This window comes from Callospermophilus lateralis, chromosome 12 (assembly GCF_048772815.1).
Source record: "Callospermophilus lateralis isolate mCalLat2 chromosome 12, mCalLat2.hap1, whole genome shotgun sequence".
Classification (NCBI taxonomy): domain Eukaryota; kingdom Metazoa; phylum Chordata; class Mammalia; order Rodentia; family Sciuridae; genus Callospermophilus; species Callospermophilus lateralis.
The window spans coordinates 20,005,455-20,023,144 of record NC_135316.1 but is presented as its reverse complement, the minus strand read 5'-3'; the positions used below and the strand labels follow the sequence as shown (position 1 = coordinate 20,023,144).

The 17,690-nt window shown below is 38.3% G+C and overlaps 1 pseudogene; it reads right to left on the bottom strand.

Moving 5' to 3' along the window:
• Positions 1-2,255: 2,255 nt before the first annotated feature.
• The window catches only part of LOC143411806 (E3 ubiquitin-protein ligase SH3RF1-like), a 67,080-nt pseudogene continuing 51,645 nt past the window's right edge, over positions 2,256-17,690 (bottom strand).

Sequence of the window (17,690 nt, the reverse complement as noted above, 5' to 3'; positions counted from 1 at the left end):
TTCAAAGCATTGTCTTGGTCCTCTTTACAGAGTAAAACTAATATCCATACACTGCTTGGAAATACATTTATCTGTAAAAGTAACTCTATTAAGGAAAGAATGACATATAATGTGAGAACATGAGGGAAATAAGGGAACAATGTAAAGAAGTCTAAGTTCAAGCATCTTTAAACAGCATGACAATAATACAACAGAAGAACCACAGCAGAAGTAACATGTTAATATTGTACATCTTAGTTTTCTTTGAACCATTCAATTAAGGAATTTCAAATAGAACAATTAATCAATGTAGAGAGCATAATAAAAAATAAAAATGATGCAATACTGCTAGTCCTATTAGCTTATTTTTCTCCTCCATCCTGCAAGACATATTCTATTTTAAAATAAAGTCAATAAGAGACTCCACAAATCAGCCAATTAGATTAAACTTGAACTCCTGTTCTTACTTAATGTTTAATAAGGGCTCATCATCCAATCAAAGTTTTCCTATTAATAGGTCAAATATATAGCATCATGCTTGCCTTTATTCTACCATTGGGGATGCACAAAGTATAACATTAACCACAAGAAAGAATGACCACCTCTTGAAACAAAGAGTAAAACTATTTGTATGTTTCAGCAGTCTACATCATAAAAATGAAACTTGTACATTGATTTATAAATATCTACGATCCATACCAATTATCAAATTTTAAATTGAAGACCAAATTTTAAATTGATCTGAATAGAGATTACTAACAACAATTCTTATGTTTTGCATCAAACAGGCCCAATGACATCAACAAGGTACTTAAGTACATGAGAAAGGCAAAGTGCTAAGACCATGTATGCAAGCTGAAAGGATGTGTAAACATCAAGGTTGGGATATATGTTTGGCTAGATTCCCTTGTTCCTAATGTTTATGACACACAGAAGACTTGCTGTCACACACACACACACACACACACACACACACACACACACACCATCAGATAAACCCACATTTGAACACAATTGTAGTTTTCTGATAAACCCCACCTACTGTCAATTGGAGTTGGACAAACAATTTCATCCCCAGCTTTTCCTGTTTTCACATGCAACTCTGATTTACAACATGGGGTTTAGACACCGAGGGCTTCAATTCCTGTACAAGACTAAGGTTAGATGATGACATCTGCACTTTGCCACTTGGTCATTATGCATGCCAAGGATCAGCATCTCATCTCTCTCTCTCTCTCTCTCTCTCTTCTGTGTGTGTGTGTGTGTGTGTGTGTGTGTGTGTGTGTGCGCGCGCACGCGCTGGGTAGTGTGGGGAGATTCATTGCTTAGTACCAGGAAAGGGACCAATGCAGGCTCAACCCACCTCCATGCCTGAAATAAGAATCTGGAGCTGACTCCCAGAAAAGGTATAATTGGTCCTTTACAGTACTCATTTCCTTGGAAAAGCAAGTGGTCTGCATCTATTAAAACTCCCAGCTGACAAGAGGCTTCCCTGCCCTGTCTTCCGGAGCACTTTACATTAACAGGAAATCACTATAATCAAATATCTACCTCTTTCTTGCTGCTAAAACGAGGTACTTTCTTCCTAGAATTTTGCAGGGACCACTGATACACACACTCTCTGGATACAGACACACTCACACACACCTACACAGTGTAAACTCCCACAGCGTCCTGGCTCCCTCCTTCCAACAGTTCCTCCATCCCGCTCCTAAGAATTGCTGAATATTTTTCTCCAAACTCTCCAAGTCACCCATGTGTTTTTTCCTCCCCTTTTGCTGTTCAGTTTATTTCCCGACTTGACAAAGAGAACTCGAGAACTCGAGTTGTTCTCAGGCTTTTTGCTGCAATCCGGTGACCAGGCTGTCTTATCCACTCCCTTACCCTCTCCAGTCAGAACTGCAAGGCTGACCCCTGCTCCCTCTGGGGTGAGTGGACAGATTACTGGGTGCTTTCAGGCTAGAACTCCCGCCCCACCTTCACCCTTCCTCTCCTTCACCTTAGAGTAAACAGGAATTCGCTGTTTAATCTCAATGCTAGGGTGGGACGGAAGCCTCTGGGGAGAGGGGAGGTGCATGGCACAAATAACTGGATAACGCGCCACACACAGACACACAAAATCCCAATGAACAACAATGCCATACTTTCGGGGTCTATTACACATATCTGAATCTTACCCTCTCGAGCAAGGACAGCCATGCCCCTGTTCGTCCGCCCCCAATATCCAGAATATAATTTGATCCTGTGTGCAGCACTGGTGGTGATAAATAAAGCAGCTAGGGGGATTTGAGAAGAGGGGAGGTGAACTTTTGACAGAATGAGGGAAGGGGCGCTCTCCACTTAGCGCCTGAGTCCCAGGACATCCTGGATTTCTTCAGGCCAGGGAGGTATCCAGTCTCCACCGCGAAGGAAGTGCGGTCAATTGCACGGGAATTCAGGTAGCGCTGGGTATCTAAGTAGTCCTGATGCTGGATGCGGCTGCTGGCCCTACTGGAGTCATAGTGGCCACAGGCAGCCCCAGGTGGCGGCAAGGGTTGCGTTAGGGTGGGGCTGCAGCGGTGGCTGCAGTGGGTTCTGGGGCTAGGGTGAGGGCGGCAGTGGTGGGGGCAGGTGGTGGTGGGGCTACCGAACGTGGAACTGGGGCTGCTGAAAGAGTACTGGTGGTGCTGCTTGTGCCTCCAGAGGTGCTTGAGGGCTTTGAGTTTGGCTCCCCCAGTGCCATCGCTGCCCACGCTGCTACCCTCTGCCTCCATCCTGGCTGCGGCCTCGCACCCTGCTTCCCAGCTGGGGATCACTGGGATGGCCAAAGAGCCTCCTTGATGCTGCCGCCGCTGCTGCTTCTGGTGGCAAGCAGAGGCTTGACTCAGCTTCAGGCTAGGCTACCAAGAAGGGGCTCTGCCAGCGGGAGAGCTCACTAATGCAATAGGGCTCCCTTCACAAAAACAGTGACAGAGACGCGATCCCGTGCTCTGAAAGTCACCAAGACTGGGGAGTCTAGTGCGCGCTTTTGCCAAGGGTCAGTCCCTCCTTCTTCCCTTTCTTTCCTTCTATCCTAGGATTGCTGGTGGCTAGAGCAGGAATTGGTAGCAGCTACTGCTGCAGAAGTAGCAGTGGCAGTTTTAGCTGCCTTCTGGGTCCAAGGAACCCAAACCGTGATCTCAGAGCTCCTGAAAAGTTGAACAGCTCCCGACCTAGGAGCTCAAACTCTGACTTTCTTTAAAACCACTCAGCCAGTCAGGAATCAGACCTGTGTTCCTCCTGATCCTTCCCCTCCAGGTGCCTGCATCTCCCTCCCCCCACTGCTTTTCATTGCCTGAGAAGGGAGGTTGCTCTTCACCTCTGCTTGCCTCAGTCCTCTTTGAGAAATGGAGTTTTTTTGGCTAGTTCTCAAACCTTCCAAAGATAAAAGATGTGACCTGGCAAAGTTGTCCAGAGTAATATGAGCTCGTCGCTGGAAAAAAAAAAAAAGGATCTGGATGATCATCCAATATTTAGGATTAATTCAGTCTCTTTTCTTGAGGTAGGATAAAATATTGCTGGCTACAGTGAAGGCTGGGCACCTTTACCATTACAAATCTGTGGTTATCTTCAACAGTTACTACCTTCAGAGCTTGCCTGCAATTTGCCTTCTTGCCAATTACAGCAGAACACAGCTCTATTACCAAAGTGTTTCAAAACATTTTTCCCATTATTATTTCACAGGAATTAGAGTCATATTTGATCCTCCAATTCCAAACTCAACCTTTATCTTCCACTAGTATCGTAATATCTTCCACTTAGTATCTTCCTGCAATCTTGAATATATTTAAGAAACCAAGAGAATTTCAGAGAAACACATAAGCATATTTATCTATATCTTTTTTAATAGAACCATATTACTTAGAGATCAGAGTCATTTACTCACTGTTAAAATAGTTCTAGAGTAGTCTTTGTGGTAGTCACCACAGTATCATCCATTATTTGACATAGTATTTAGTCAGAATAATTATTCTATTCTTTTTTTTAATTAATTTTTATAGTAGGTTGTTCAAAACATTACATAGTTCTTGATATATCATATTTCACACTTTGATTCAAGTGGGATATGGGCTACCATTTTTACCCCATATACAGATTGCAGAATCACATCAGTTGCACAACCATTGATTTACATAGTGTCATTCTGGTGTCTGTTGTATTCTGCTGCCTTTCCTATCCTCTACTATCCCCCCTCCCCACTCCCCTCCCCTCTTCACTCTCTACCCCCTCTACTGTAATTCATTTCTCCCCCTTATATTTTTCCTCCTTTCCCCTCACTTCCTTTTGATGGTATCTTCTATTTCCTCAATTGATATTGGTCTGTTTAGGTTGTCAATATCCTCCTGACTCAATCTGGGCAAATCATATGACTTAAGAAATTTATCGATGCCTTCACTATCTTCTATTTTGTTGGAGTATAAGGATTCAAAATAATTTCTGATAATCTTCTGTATTTCTGAAGTGTCTGTTGTGATATTGCCTTTTTCATTCCGTATGCTGGTAATTTGAGTTCTCTCTCTTCTTCTCTTCGTTAGCGTGGCTAAGGGTCTGTCGATTTTATTTATTTTTTCAAAGAACCAACTTTTAGTTTTGTCAATTTTTTCAATAGTTTCTTTCGTTTTGATTTGATTAATTTCAGCTATGATTTTAATTATTTCTTGTCTTCTACTTCTTTTGCTGTTGTTTTGCTCTTCTTTTTCTAGGATTTTGAGTTGAAGTATTAGATCATTTATTTGTTGGTTTTTTCTTTTTTTAAGGAATGAACTCCAAGCAATAAATTTTCCTCTTAGAACTGCTTTCAATGTGTCCCATAGATTCCAATATGTTGTGTCTGTGTTTTCATTTATCTCTAAGAATTTTTTAATTTCCTCCTTGATGTCTTCTATAACCCATTGATCATTCAGTAACCTATTGTTCATTCTCCAAGTGATGCAGATTTTCCCTTACTTCTTTTATCGTTGATTTTCAATTTCATTCCATTGTGATCAGATAAGATGCATGGTATTATCTCTACTCCTTTATATTGTCTAAGAGTTGCCCTGTGACATAATATATGATCTATTTTTGAGAAGGATCCATGTGCTGCTGAGAAAAAAGTGTAACTGCTTGATGTTGGGTGGTATATTCTATATATGTCAATTAAGTCTAGGTTATTAATTATGTTATTGAGCTCTATAGTTTCCTTATTCAACTTTTGTTTGGAAGATCTGTCCAGTGTTGAGAGAGGTGTGTTGAAGTCTCCCATGATTATTGTATGGTGGTCTATTAGACTCTTGAACTTGAGAAGAGTTTGTTTGATGAACATACCTGCACCATTGTTTGGGGCATATATATTATGATTGTTATGTCTTGTTGGTGTATGGTTCCCTTGAGAAGTATGTAGTGTCCCTCTTCATCCCTTTTGATTAACTTTGGCTTGAAATCTATTTTATTTGATATGAGTATGGACACTCCTGCTTGTTTCCGAAGTCCATATGAGTGATATGATTTTTCCCAACCTTTCACCTTCAGTCTATGTATGTCTTTTCCTATCAAATGCGTCTGTTGAAGGCAGCATATTGTTGGGTCTTGTTTTGTGATCCATTCTACTAGCCTGTGTCTCTTAATTGGTGACTTTAAGCCATTAACATTTAGGGTTATTATTGAGATATGGGTTGTTCTTCCAGCCATATTTGTTTATTTATGTTACTAAACATGGTTCGTTTTCCTCTTTGATTATCCCCCCCACTTTACTGTACTACCTCCTGCTGTTGGTTTTCATTGATATTTTCCATTTCCTCTTCCTGTAATATTTTGCCGAGGATGTTTTGAAGAGATGGTTTTCTAGCTGCACATTCTTTTAACTTTTGTTTATCGTGGAAGGTTTTAATTTCATCTTCCATCCTGAAGCTTAATTTCGCTGGATACACAATTCTTGGTTGGAACCCATTTTCTTTCAGTGTTTGAAATATGTTATTCCAGGATCTTCTAGCTTTCAGAGTATGTGTTGAAAGATCAGCCTTTATCCTGATTGGTTTACCCCTAAATGTAATCTGCTTCCTTTCTCTTGAAGCTTTTAAAATTCTCTCCTTATTCTGTATGTTGGGCATCTTCATTATAATGTGTCTAGGTGTGGATCTCTTATGATTTTGCACATTCGGCGTCCCGTAGGCTTCTAGGATTTGGGATTCTGTCTCATTCTTCAAGTCTGGGAAGTTTTATCATATTATTTTGTTGAATAGATTGCTCATTCCTTTGGTTTGGACCTCAATACCTTCCTGTATACCAATGACTCTTAAGTTTGGTCTCTTTATGTTATCCCATATTACTTGAATGTTCTGCTCATGGTTTCTTAACAGCTTTGCTGAGCTGTCTATCTTCTTTTCAAGTTGAAATACTTTGTCTTCATTGTCTGATGTTCTATCTTCTAAGTGTTCTACTCTGCTGGTAGTATTCTCAATTGAGTTTTTAAGTTGGTTTATTGTTTCCTGCATTTACAGGATTTCTGTTTGTTTGTTTTATATAACCTCTATCTCCCTGTATAATTGATCTTTTGCTTCTTGGATTTGTTTATGTAATTCATTGTCGAAGTGGTCAAAGTGGTCTTTCATTGTCTGATTTTGCTGTCTAATATCTTCCTTGAGAATCCAGATCATCTGAAGCATGTATATCCTGAATTCTTTATCTGACATTCCATCTGCTGCAGATATTACCTCTTCTAAAGTTGAGTTGACCTGCATTGCTTATGGTCCTTTCTTTCCTTGTCTTTTCATACTGATCGCGTTTCTTTCTGCTTGGTGAAACTGTTGTGTTATTGATTTTTCCCCCTATATATTTATATTGCTCTTGCATAGTTGCAAAGTCTCCCTCGCAGGCTTTGGCAGTGGTTGTGCCCCTCCTCCAATTGAGGCAATGTGCCTACCACGCCAGGAGGCCGCTGTGCCTGTACTTTTGATGGGCCTGTTCTTTCAGTGGTCACAGGTCCGCCTACCTTGCAGGCGTGAGCAGCGACTTTGCCCCTCCGCTGGCCGCTAGGCCTGTTCTGTCTGTCGGTTGCAGGTCTGTCTACCTAAAAGGCGCTGGTGGCGGCTCTGCCCCTCCCCCAACCGGGGCGATGTGTCTGGCGGGCCACTGGGCCTGTTTTGTCGGTGGTCACGGTTCCGTCTACCTTGCACGCACGTGGAGCAGCTGTGTCCCTTCGAGAGTTGCTGGGCCTGACCTACCGGTGGGTGGCAAGTGCACCTACCCTGCAGGCCCGGGGGTGGCTCTGCCACTCCGCAGTTGCTGGGCCTGATCTGCTGGTGAGTCGCAGGTCTGCCTACCTTGCAGGCACCCGGCGGCTCTGCCCCTCCCCCAACTGGGGCCGGGCGATGTGTCTGGCCGGCCGCTGGTCCTGTTCTGTCGGTGGTCAGGGTTCTGCCTTCCTAGCAGGCTCGTGGGACAGCTCTGCCCCTCCGCAGTTTGTTGGGCCTGACCTGCCGGTGGGTCGCAGGTCTGCCTACCTTGCAGGCTCGGGGGGGGTGGCTCTGCCGCTCTGCGGATTGCTGTGCCTGTTCTGCTGGTGGATCGCGGGTCCGATTTCATAAGTGACAGTCCATGGTCAGCGCCTGGACCCCAGAACGCCCTGACTGACAGGCGCCTGGCGGAGGAGCCTGCCCAGTTCTCGGCGGCTGGGAGCGCAGGTGGGGGCAGGGCCATTATTCTATTCTTTGCATGCAGTTTTAACATAATTGAATATGTATATTTCATGCATATTATATGATTAATACTAAAGCACACCAGATTTGGGAACACTGTATGCCACTCTTCAGAGTGCTGAAAATCCAATGCTCTCCACATAGTGAATATTTGGTATACATGGCATTGGAAAAAATTACCAAAAATAAATTCTCACTTCATTCATTAATAAGAACAGTACATGGAATGTACACATGTCCTGTTCTTTATATGGCAGCAGTTCAATAATATTGTGGAAAAGAAACTTATCATCTCTGTGTTATTTATTAATGATTGTAAATGTCTCTGTCCTTCAACATTTTGGTGTGGGCACTCTGCTCATATGTGGCCCATGCACAAAACATGACCAAGGCTGTCTACAAGGATAAAGCCAAAATCTTCCAAGCAAAAATTTTCCTGTGAAAGGCTGCAAAAGGTACTCTCCCAATATAGAAAAAAAAGTATGACTACCAGCAGTGGACAAAGTATTTTCTATGCCTCAGAGTGCATTGAGTCAGCATCTACCCAAATGTGAAAGGAAAGAGAAGGAAGTGTTTTGCAGTATAAACTGCCTTTTTTTCCTTTTAATTCATTGCACTACTTACATTTGGAACCATTTCAAAGAAATATACAACTTTCTTCTTTCCTCTGAAATGTGTGCCACATTTTCTTCACTAGAATGATACCAAAATGAAACTCCTAACTTCTCAAATGCTAACAGTGCAAGCGATTTTTGATCCTTTTTCCAGATTAAACTGAATATTTCAAATCTAATCCGATTCTTACTCTTCTTTTAATTCATGTACACTTTCTTGTCTCCATATTCCCCATTCATTTCTAAAACAGAATATTTTAAAATAATAAATTGTTTTAGTGTATATTTACAATCAACATCTTTAAATACAAAAAAAATCACTTAATATGCTCCCAACTTGAAAAGTCTTTTCAATGTCTCTTATAATCTCAGAAGATTAACAGTAAGTTTATTGTATGGGAATATGAGGTTACAATGTGCATCCTGTCTTTTATATACAAAATAGTACTCTTATTACACATCCACAGAATCTTGTGATGTTTTTAATGATATATCATTTAACACAATGATATATCTATCTATACCTATATCTATATATCTATCTACAGCTATATCTATATATCTATACCTATATCTATCTATCTATCTATCTATCTATCTCTCTCTGTCTCTCTCTTGGTCTCTCTCTCTCTCTCTCTCTCTCTCTCTCTCTATATATATATATATATATATATATATATATATATATATATATTCATACACACACACACACACACACACACATATATACCACAAATGTTTAATTAAATATAGGAGTTTGATGAATGCTATCATGTTTGGAAGAATCCTAAATATCATTGTCATTAATAGTTATCAACATTTACTACACATAGGAGATGTACCTGTTGAGCTTTCTGAACCTTAGACCAGTGATCCCAAACTTTGATGTTATCAGAATCAAGTGGAGAGCTACTTCAGGATACACAGGCTCAGGCTCCTGAGAGTATAGTGCTTGGAGCTTTATACTTTCATCAAATTTGCAAATTATTCTGATTCACAATAAAGTTTAGGAACAGTTTACTTTCATTAATAGTTGCTGTGACTAATAAAATCTGTGTTTCTGTGGCAGAACTGAATCATCAATATTTTTAAAAACACGTTATGTACCAGGCATGGTGGTGCACACCTGTAATCCCAGCAATTTAGGAGGTTGAGGCAGGAAGATCTCAAGTTCAAAGCCAGCCTCAGCAAAAAGCAAGCATTAGCAACTCAGTGAGACCCCATCTCTAAATAAAATATAAAAAGAGTTGGGGATGTGGCTCAATGGTGGAGTGCCCCTGAGTTCAATCCCTGGTACAAAAAAAAACCCTATCAGATTATTTTATGTATCATTAATTACTGATGCAGCCCTATTCTCTCACTGTATGGATGCCAAAACACATGGTGCTGTTAGCTGACTTGTCCATGTGTCTCAAATACTTCCAGGTAAAATCAGCTTATAAGCCCAGCTCTTATGAAAATATATGCTTGATTTATAACTATATTTGTCTCTATGTTGAAAGAAAATCTTACATTCTTCAATGGTTGAGTATCTTTTGCCTTCCATTTAAGAACTTTTTCTTAATCTAAATATTTCCTAATTGGAGTTAAAACAATAAAAATGTAAAATATTCAATAGACCCATTTACTGCTTCTGATTATATGTCACATAAATTATCTATCTTTTCCCACCAATTGACCAACAAATTTTGATAAGACAACAAATTTTCATATCCTTATGTCTGGTAGTCTACAATAGGATAAGGAATGGTGATAGCTATATGAACACAAGCAACAAATACAACATCTATATCATGGCCAGGTGGACTTCCTTGAATTGTCATCCCATCAATTGACCACAGATCTTAAACTTTTATAAAGCATATGTCTGAGAGAATCTTTGTGAATTATTAGTTTTTGAATTAGTATAGGGGACATCTTTCAAAGCTATCAATACTTATACAATCAGCATATTTTTATAAAAAGTGGAAAAACAGTTACATAAATGATCAGGGTCTTTTCCCTGAACAAGTCTAAACAAGCAGTAATTTGGTGCCATTATTATTAGATGGAGATTACATATTACCATCTTCTTCTGCCAATATATTTTAAATCTTTTCCAATGATACAATCAATCACTCAATGTGCTACTGGGCAATTAATAAGGAATAATATTCCTATCAATAATTATGGGGAGTCTATCAGAAATGATGTCAATGAAAAACTAGCAGATAGCAAGCACCATTTCTATCCAAAACAGAATAAACTGGTAAGCTGCAATAACTAAGGGTTTCTTTATCTCTGGGTGATGAAAAATTTAAATGAGACTTTAATCTGTATATATTCTACGCATCCCCAGGTTTTTTATTGATTCATAACTTTAAAATTAGAAAATTTTATCATCAGATTTTGTCTTACACAATGTCCAACTGTCATCTAACTAGAAATATCCAAAGAATTCAGATTTCACCCAAGTCTTCAATGTTGAATAGAAATGTTGTGTAGACATTTATATAGGAAGGGCTCTTGCCATTATAGATATCTACACAGACATTAGATGGTATGTATCATCAATATCACCACTATAATAAATACCAATATTTAAGTTTTTATTCCATTGTTTCCAATATATTAAGCCTATGTGATATTTTCTCCAATATAAAATAAAAACCAATATAAAATTAATGTTAAACTAAGAAATGTTGCAATTGAATACATTGGTTTTCCATTAGCACACTAATGCAAATTTAACATTGTGCTAATCTCAAACTGACTGGTGACTCATTATAATCAGAAAACAATTTTGAAATTTTCTATTGAAACTGGTCTTGTCAATTCAAGTTAAAAATATTGCTTACCTACTATTCAATTTCCATGTAAACTTTGGTATTTTATTTTTGAATATATACCAAAAATACCATCCTTATGAAGCTTTGTTTCTTATAAGGGGATAAATAAATAAGCAACTATAATTAGGGGAGAGAATGAATGAATGAACAGTACATGTTGATATGGATATGAAGTGTCTACATGGAAACACAGATGGAAATGCTAATTTTTAAGGCTCAGAGAGTCTTCTCAGAGAGAGAGACATCTATGCTGAATTTCAAGTATAGGGTGAAATTATATTTTCTCATTGTATAAAAATGTGTGTCACTATACGTGTGTGTATTCCAAGCACTGTTCATACACTATTTTTTAATATTGCAACAACATACTGTTTTATTTGCATTTTTTCTTTTGAAAATCAGGGTGAACCCTCCAAAAGGTACTAAAAGAACTCTGTTATCCCCTTGTAGATATTGAGTACAACCAAGGTGACATCCGTGAAACACCTGATTGTCTCAATCTTAATTCATTCATTCAACCAATATTTATTGAACACTTAACACGTGTCAAATACTAAGTTCTGGCTATACAGAAGTCAATTAAGTAGGGAAAATTCCCAATTTTTTTGTTTTAATTGGAAGATATAAACACTCAAATGCATATTTAAATATGTAGATGGGGCTTTTAAGAAGCAAACTGAAGCAAATTAAGAAGTTCAAGCCTGATGTGTGGGGATGTTATTTTGTGCAGAACAGCTAAGGAAGACTTTCCTGATAGAGCAACATTTGAACAGAAACCTGAAGGAAGCAAGTGAGCCAATTTTCTAACATATGGGAAAATTCAGTTGAATGATACTGAGTAATGGAAAAGCAACTGTTAGCCTGGGGTGAACTGAATTAGAGGCTATTTAGAAATAGTGACAATTCAAGGAAGTCCACTTGGCCATGATATAGATGTTGGATTTGTTGCTAGTATTCATATAGCTATCACAATTTCTTATTCTATTGTAGACTATCAGACAAAAGGATTTGAAAATTTGTTGTCTTATCATTGAAATGACTACAAAAGCATGGTCAATTATATAGCTGCAATATGCATGAGTAGATGTTTCAAATCCCTCAGATTTCATAGAACTTTCAAAATGATTTGTGTACCTGAAGGATAGTTATTCAGGTGCTAAGTTTCCATCTTTCAAAAGATTCTAGCTGACTTTAAGATAAGATGTTTAATTTTAGTGGCTGATAATTAAAATTTTAAAAATATGCTTTGAAATGGCACTCTCAATCTCAAGATGCAAAGAGATTACAAGAAAGAGGTTATAACTATGAAATTAGGCCCAATTACCAAAGGACAATACATAGAAGGATCTTTAGATTCTCAATATGAATTTCACTTTGAGATGCTGAAAAGTAACACAGCAGGCGTTTATATGGCAATATGTACGTGTACTTCATTCATTTTAGAAAATGTAAATTTAAAGTAACAATTTGTATTTTTAAAATCCTCTATTAAATTCAGTGGCATGTTATAATTAAGAACATTTTTTAAGATAGAATAATTTGAGCAGTAACTTCATTTTATGATCAAAGGAGGAAACTAAGCTCAAAGGGACCAATACTTATCTAAGGTCAGACATTTGTTTATTGTCCAAGCCTGGACTTGATCCCTGGCCAAGCTGGACCCAAAATCTGTAATCTTGTCTGATGAAATTACAAAAGGGAGAAACTAAAAATAGATCTTTTGAAAATGAAATGTCAATAGATGGGTTATTTAATAATATCCATGAATGCATAGTTTAATATTTCAACCAATATTATTTTAACTCTCTAATCCCGTATATAACCACCTATCCACTGATATTATTAGAGTATTATGACATTCACACAGGGAGGGTTTCTTGTTTAAAATATTCAAAAGCACAAACAGTAACAATTTCATAAACCAAACTATACTACCATGTAGAACTTCACTCATCAAAAGTGAGACCAAGAGAGTTAGAGAACAAGTCAAATTTGGAGAAAATACTGCAACAAATGTAATTTTCAAAGAACCATTTCAAAATAAATTAAATGTTCCTATAAATCACTAAGAAAAAAGTAGAAAATTTGGAAAAAATACATGAAAAGAAATTCCACAGGAGAGGAAACCAAAATGGTTGTTAAACATAAGAAAAAAAATAGATTAATCTCATTAGTAATAAAAGATGGGTGCAAAAACCACAGCAAGAGAGCATTTTATATCTAGTATGTCAGCCATAAAGGCTGGTGATACCATTGGAAAAGATGTTGACAAGGGAAGTACACACTGCAGGTGGAAAATGATTTGCTGATATCTGGTAAAGGTTAACATTCACATGTTTGATTCACAATTCTGCTCTTGGGTGCATAGCAGAAAAAAATATCTTAACATGCAAACACACAGGTACAGACATTTCAAGTGCAGACAAATGTTTATCAAGAAAAAATATCAATGTAAATGTTATATCATGCAGCCATAAATGACTACACAAAGCAACCTGGATGAATCTTACATGAATCTTATAAAGCGCAAAAAATAAGGAAAAAGTAAGAAAAAAATAAAACAATCCAAGGAAAACAAAATAATACATTTTATGTTCAGTGCTCCTGAAACTAATGTGTATAAAAATCACTTGGGTTCTAAACAAATGCAGATTCTGTTTCAGTAGTTCTGGGGAAGAGTGGATTCATGGATTCTAAGAAGTTTTCTGATTATGTCAATGCTACAGGCCTTGGAAACATACTTAAAAGACAAAGTTTTAGAGTACATACACATATGTGGTTTTATAAATATTCTTTAAGAATTGGAAGGTCACATGGTTCACAAAATTTCAGATGTTGGTTACCTGGTGAATGGAGAAGGAAAAGATGGTGCATGAGAAAATGTTGATGTTCAGAGAAAGAGACAATAAATAAAGGCATTGCAGATCAAAAATAATATTATCTGTAACTACATCTGTGTCACAAATAATTGCAAGTATTAGGTATTGAATAGTAAAAAAAACACACACACAGAGGCTATAGTAAAAACATCACAGGGCAAAGAAGCATATCATCACCAATGGAACAAATAAAAATGAGAGAGAGTGGAAGAAGCAGCACACAAATTTAACTGAATATTCCATCATTAGAAGAGAAAACTTTAGGGCATTGTTAGCACTCCATGTTGGTAACCCCAAATTAAACTTCTGGGCAAAGGTTTCAAATTGTAGAATAAACAAAGTGGGGAATCCAAACAGAACTCAAGATTAAAAATAAGTATTGAACCTCTTTAAAAAAGAGCTCATCTTCCTCTCAAAGTTTAGTTTTTAGAGTAACACTAAATTTAGGTAAAAATTTTTATAAAAGATAAGTTGCTCTTAAATGCAAGGAGAACCTTTTCCATTTACTGATTCCCCCATCTTAGCACACATATATACTTACTTCTCCTATAGTCCTCCAAAATTATATTTCTTAGGGTCAGAAATTGGTTTCATTTCTCAAATGTCTTTCATTAAAATGTAATATTTCTTGTTATCTAACAGTTTAGCTATTAGCAAACACCACAGCAGGGATTTCTAACAACTAGCAAAGATTCAAGACAGTTGCCTAAGGATCAGGAAATGAAGTTGGCAGAGAAGAGATAAGAATTAAGTTAATGATAGAAGATGGATAGTGACACAGAAAATTTTCTAGTTTCTAATATCACCTCAGGTTTTCTGAATAGTTCTGATGTTTAAAAGTTTTCACAAAATCTGGAAAGGAGGCACTCGGGCAAGGTCAAAAGGTATGAAATGTGGGGTACTTAGATTCAAGTGCTAGCAAATATTTATTGAGTTTACATGACACAGGAATTGTTCTGCTTTTCAAGAATTAATTTATTACTATCTTCATTGCCCAAATAAAGACACTGAAGCACCAAGAAGCTAGTACCTTGTCAGAGGGAACACAGCATAGGCAAATCAGGTTTGCAGTTCAGACAGCTATTTACAAAGCTCAAACCTCAGACCTATGCTTCCTGCCTGACTCTGCAGCCCCAGAACCCAGTCTTCTCTGTACATTGTCAATTTCCTTAGGAGTGCAATGAAGTGTTCTACTCAAGAGCATGGGTTTCAAACAAATGGGCCAAGGATCTGAACAGACACTTATCAGAGGAGGAAATACAATCAATCAACAAGTACATGAAAAAATGCTCACCATCTCTAGCAGTCAGAGAAATGCAAATCAAAACCAACCTAAGATACCATCTCACTCCAGAAAGATTGGCAGACATTAGGAAGTCAAACAACAAGTACTGGCGAGGATGTGGGCAAAAGGGTACACTTGTACATTGCTGGTGGGACTGCAAATTGGTGAGGCCAATTTGGAAAGCAGTATGGAGATTTCTTGGAAAACTGGGAATGGAACCACCATTTGACTCAGCTATTCCCCTTCTCGGTCTATTGCCTAAAGACCTAAAAAGAGCATACTACAGGGACACTGCTACATCCATGTTCATAGCAGCACAATTCACAATAGCAAGACTGTGGAACCAACCTAGATGCCCTTCAATAGACGAATGGATAAAAAATGTGGCATTTATACACAATGGAGTATTACTCTGCATTAAAAAATGACAAAATCATAGAATTTGCAGGGAACTGGATGGCATTAGAGCAGATTATGCTAAGTGAAGCTAGCCAATCCCTTACAAACAAATGCCAAATGTCTTCTTTGATATAAGGAGAGTAACTAAAAACAGAGTAGGGACGAAGAGCATGAGAAGAAGATTAACATTAAACAGGGATGAGAGGTGGGAGGGAAAGGGAGAGAGAAGGGAAATTGCATGGAAATGGAAGGAGACCCTCAGGGGTATACAAAATTACAAACAAGAGGAAGTGAGGGGAAAGGGAAAAAATACAAGGGGGAGAAATGAATTACAGTAGAGGGGGTAGAGAGAGAAGAGGGGAGGAAAGCAGGGGAGGGGGGATAGTAGAGGATAGGAAAGGCAGCAGAATACAACAGACACTAGTATGGCAATATGTAAATCAATGGATGTGTAACCAATGTGATTCTGCAATCTGTATACGGGGTAAAAATGGGAGTTCATAACCCACTTGAATCAAAGTGTGAAATATGATATATCAAGAACTATGTAATGTTTTGAACAACCAACAATAAAAATTTTTAAAAAAAATTAAAAAAAGAGGATGGGTTTAAGTATCAGGCAGAACTAATATGAATTCTTGAAAGTTGTGTGATATGGGGAAAGTTTTGTAACCTTGATAAGTCTTAGGTCCCCAATCTGTAAAATAGTTTAGTGCCAAATTTTACATGATAGAAATTTGTAAGGATTAAATAGAGCAATCCATTTTATGCACTCAATAAGAATTTGCTGCTGTTGTTATTACTAAGTATACCAGTGTAAACTCAGGTGGGTCTTTACTTCAGACTTTGTGCAAAATATTTTGTTGTACTATGTGTGTGTGTGTGTGCTTGTGTTGACTTGGGGAGATCATGGACAAGCCACCTATTATCATAAAGGTCCTTTTCCTTTCTCAGTTTCTCTCAGGGTCTAGATGAATACAGAACTGATTTTATTTTATCAATGACCATATTGCTGAAGGCCTTAAGTTTCAGTGAGAGTAGGTTTATACCTAGTAAGATACATTATATTTAGATAGGAGGTGTCTCCCAAAAGCTCCCAAAAGCTCATGTGTGTGACAATACAGAATTGTTCAGAGGTGAAATGATTATATCATGCAACCTGTAACATAATCAGTGAATTAATTAAATTGGTGGGTAAATAATTTGAAGGGGTTAATGGGTGATAATTATAGGTGAGTAGGATATAAGCAGGTCAATGGGGGTGTACCTTTTGGTTTATATTTTGTTGCTGGCCAGTGAAGCTCCCTCTTTCCCTCTCTCTCCTAGTAGCCATGAGCTGAGAAGCATTTCTCCACCTTCTGCCATGATGTTCTGCTTCACCTTAGGACCAGAGTGATAGAGTTGGCCAGGTATGGACTTAAGCATTGAAATCATGAGCTGAAACAAGTTTTTTCTCCTCTAGTGAGTTTGTTGGGTATTTTGGTGACAGTGATGGAAAGCCAATTAACAGAGTGAACAAGAGAGCCACCAGGACATTTCGGTGCTGGAGTGCTCAGCTGAGCATCATGCTTGAGGGATCAGCATATATATCAGTCATGGAGACAATATATCAATATCAGACATATATCAATCAGGGAGACAGGTGATCTGGGGAAGGTCTAGGAAGAGGCAATTCCAGAGGTATACCTGAGTGGAGGAAAGGATAAGGCTGCAGCGCAGGCAGGACACTGGCAGAGAGGGGAGCGAGTGGGGAACCTGAGTTCTGCCTGTGGACTGTGCCCGCTTCTCTGCCTCCTGCATGGTTTTTCTAGGCAAAATGGAAAGGAATGGTGAGCTGTCAAAACAAGTCCTGGCTCTACCAGTCACTTGGTCAGACAGCTCAGTGCTCCCTTTTATGAGGGCTGTCCATGATCTCTCTCTGGCCAATGGAGTCCTGGGAAAGGTTCTTATAGCTTGTCAAAGTAGGAGTATAAAGAGGCTGCTCCCTAAATGGCCATTTTTCCCTTGTGCTG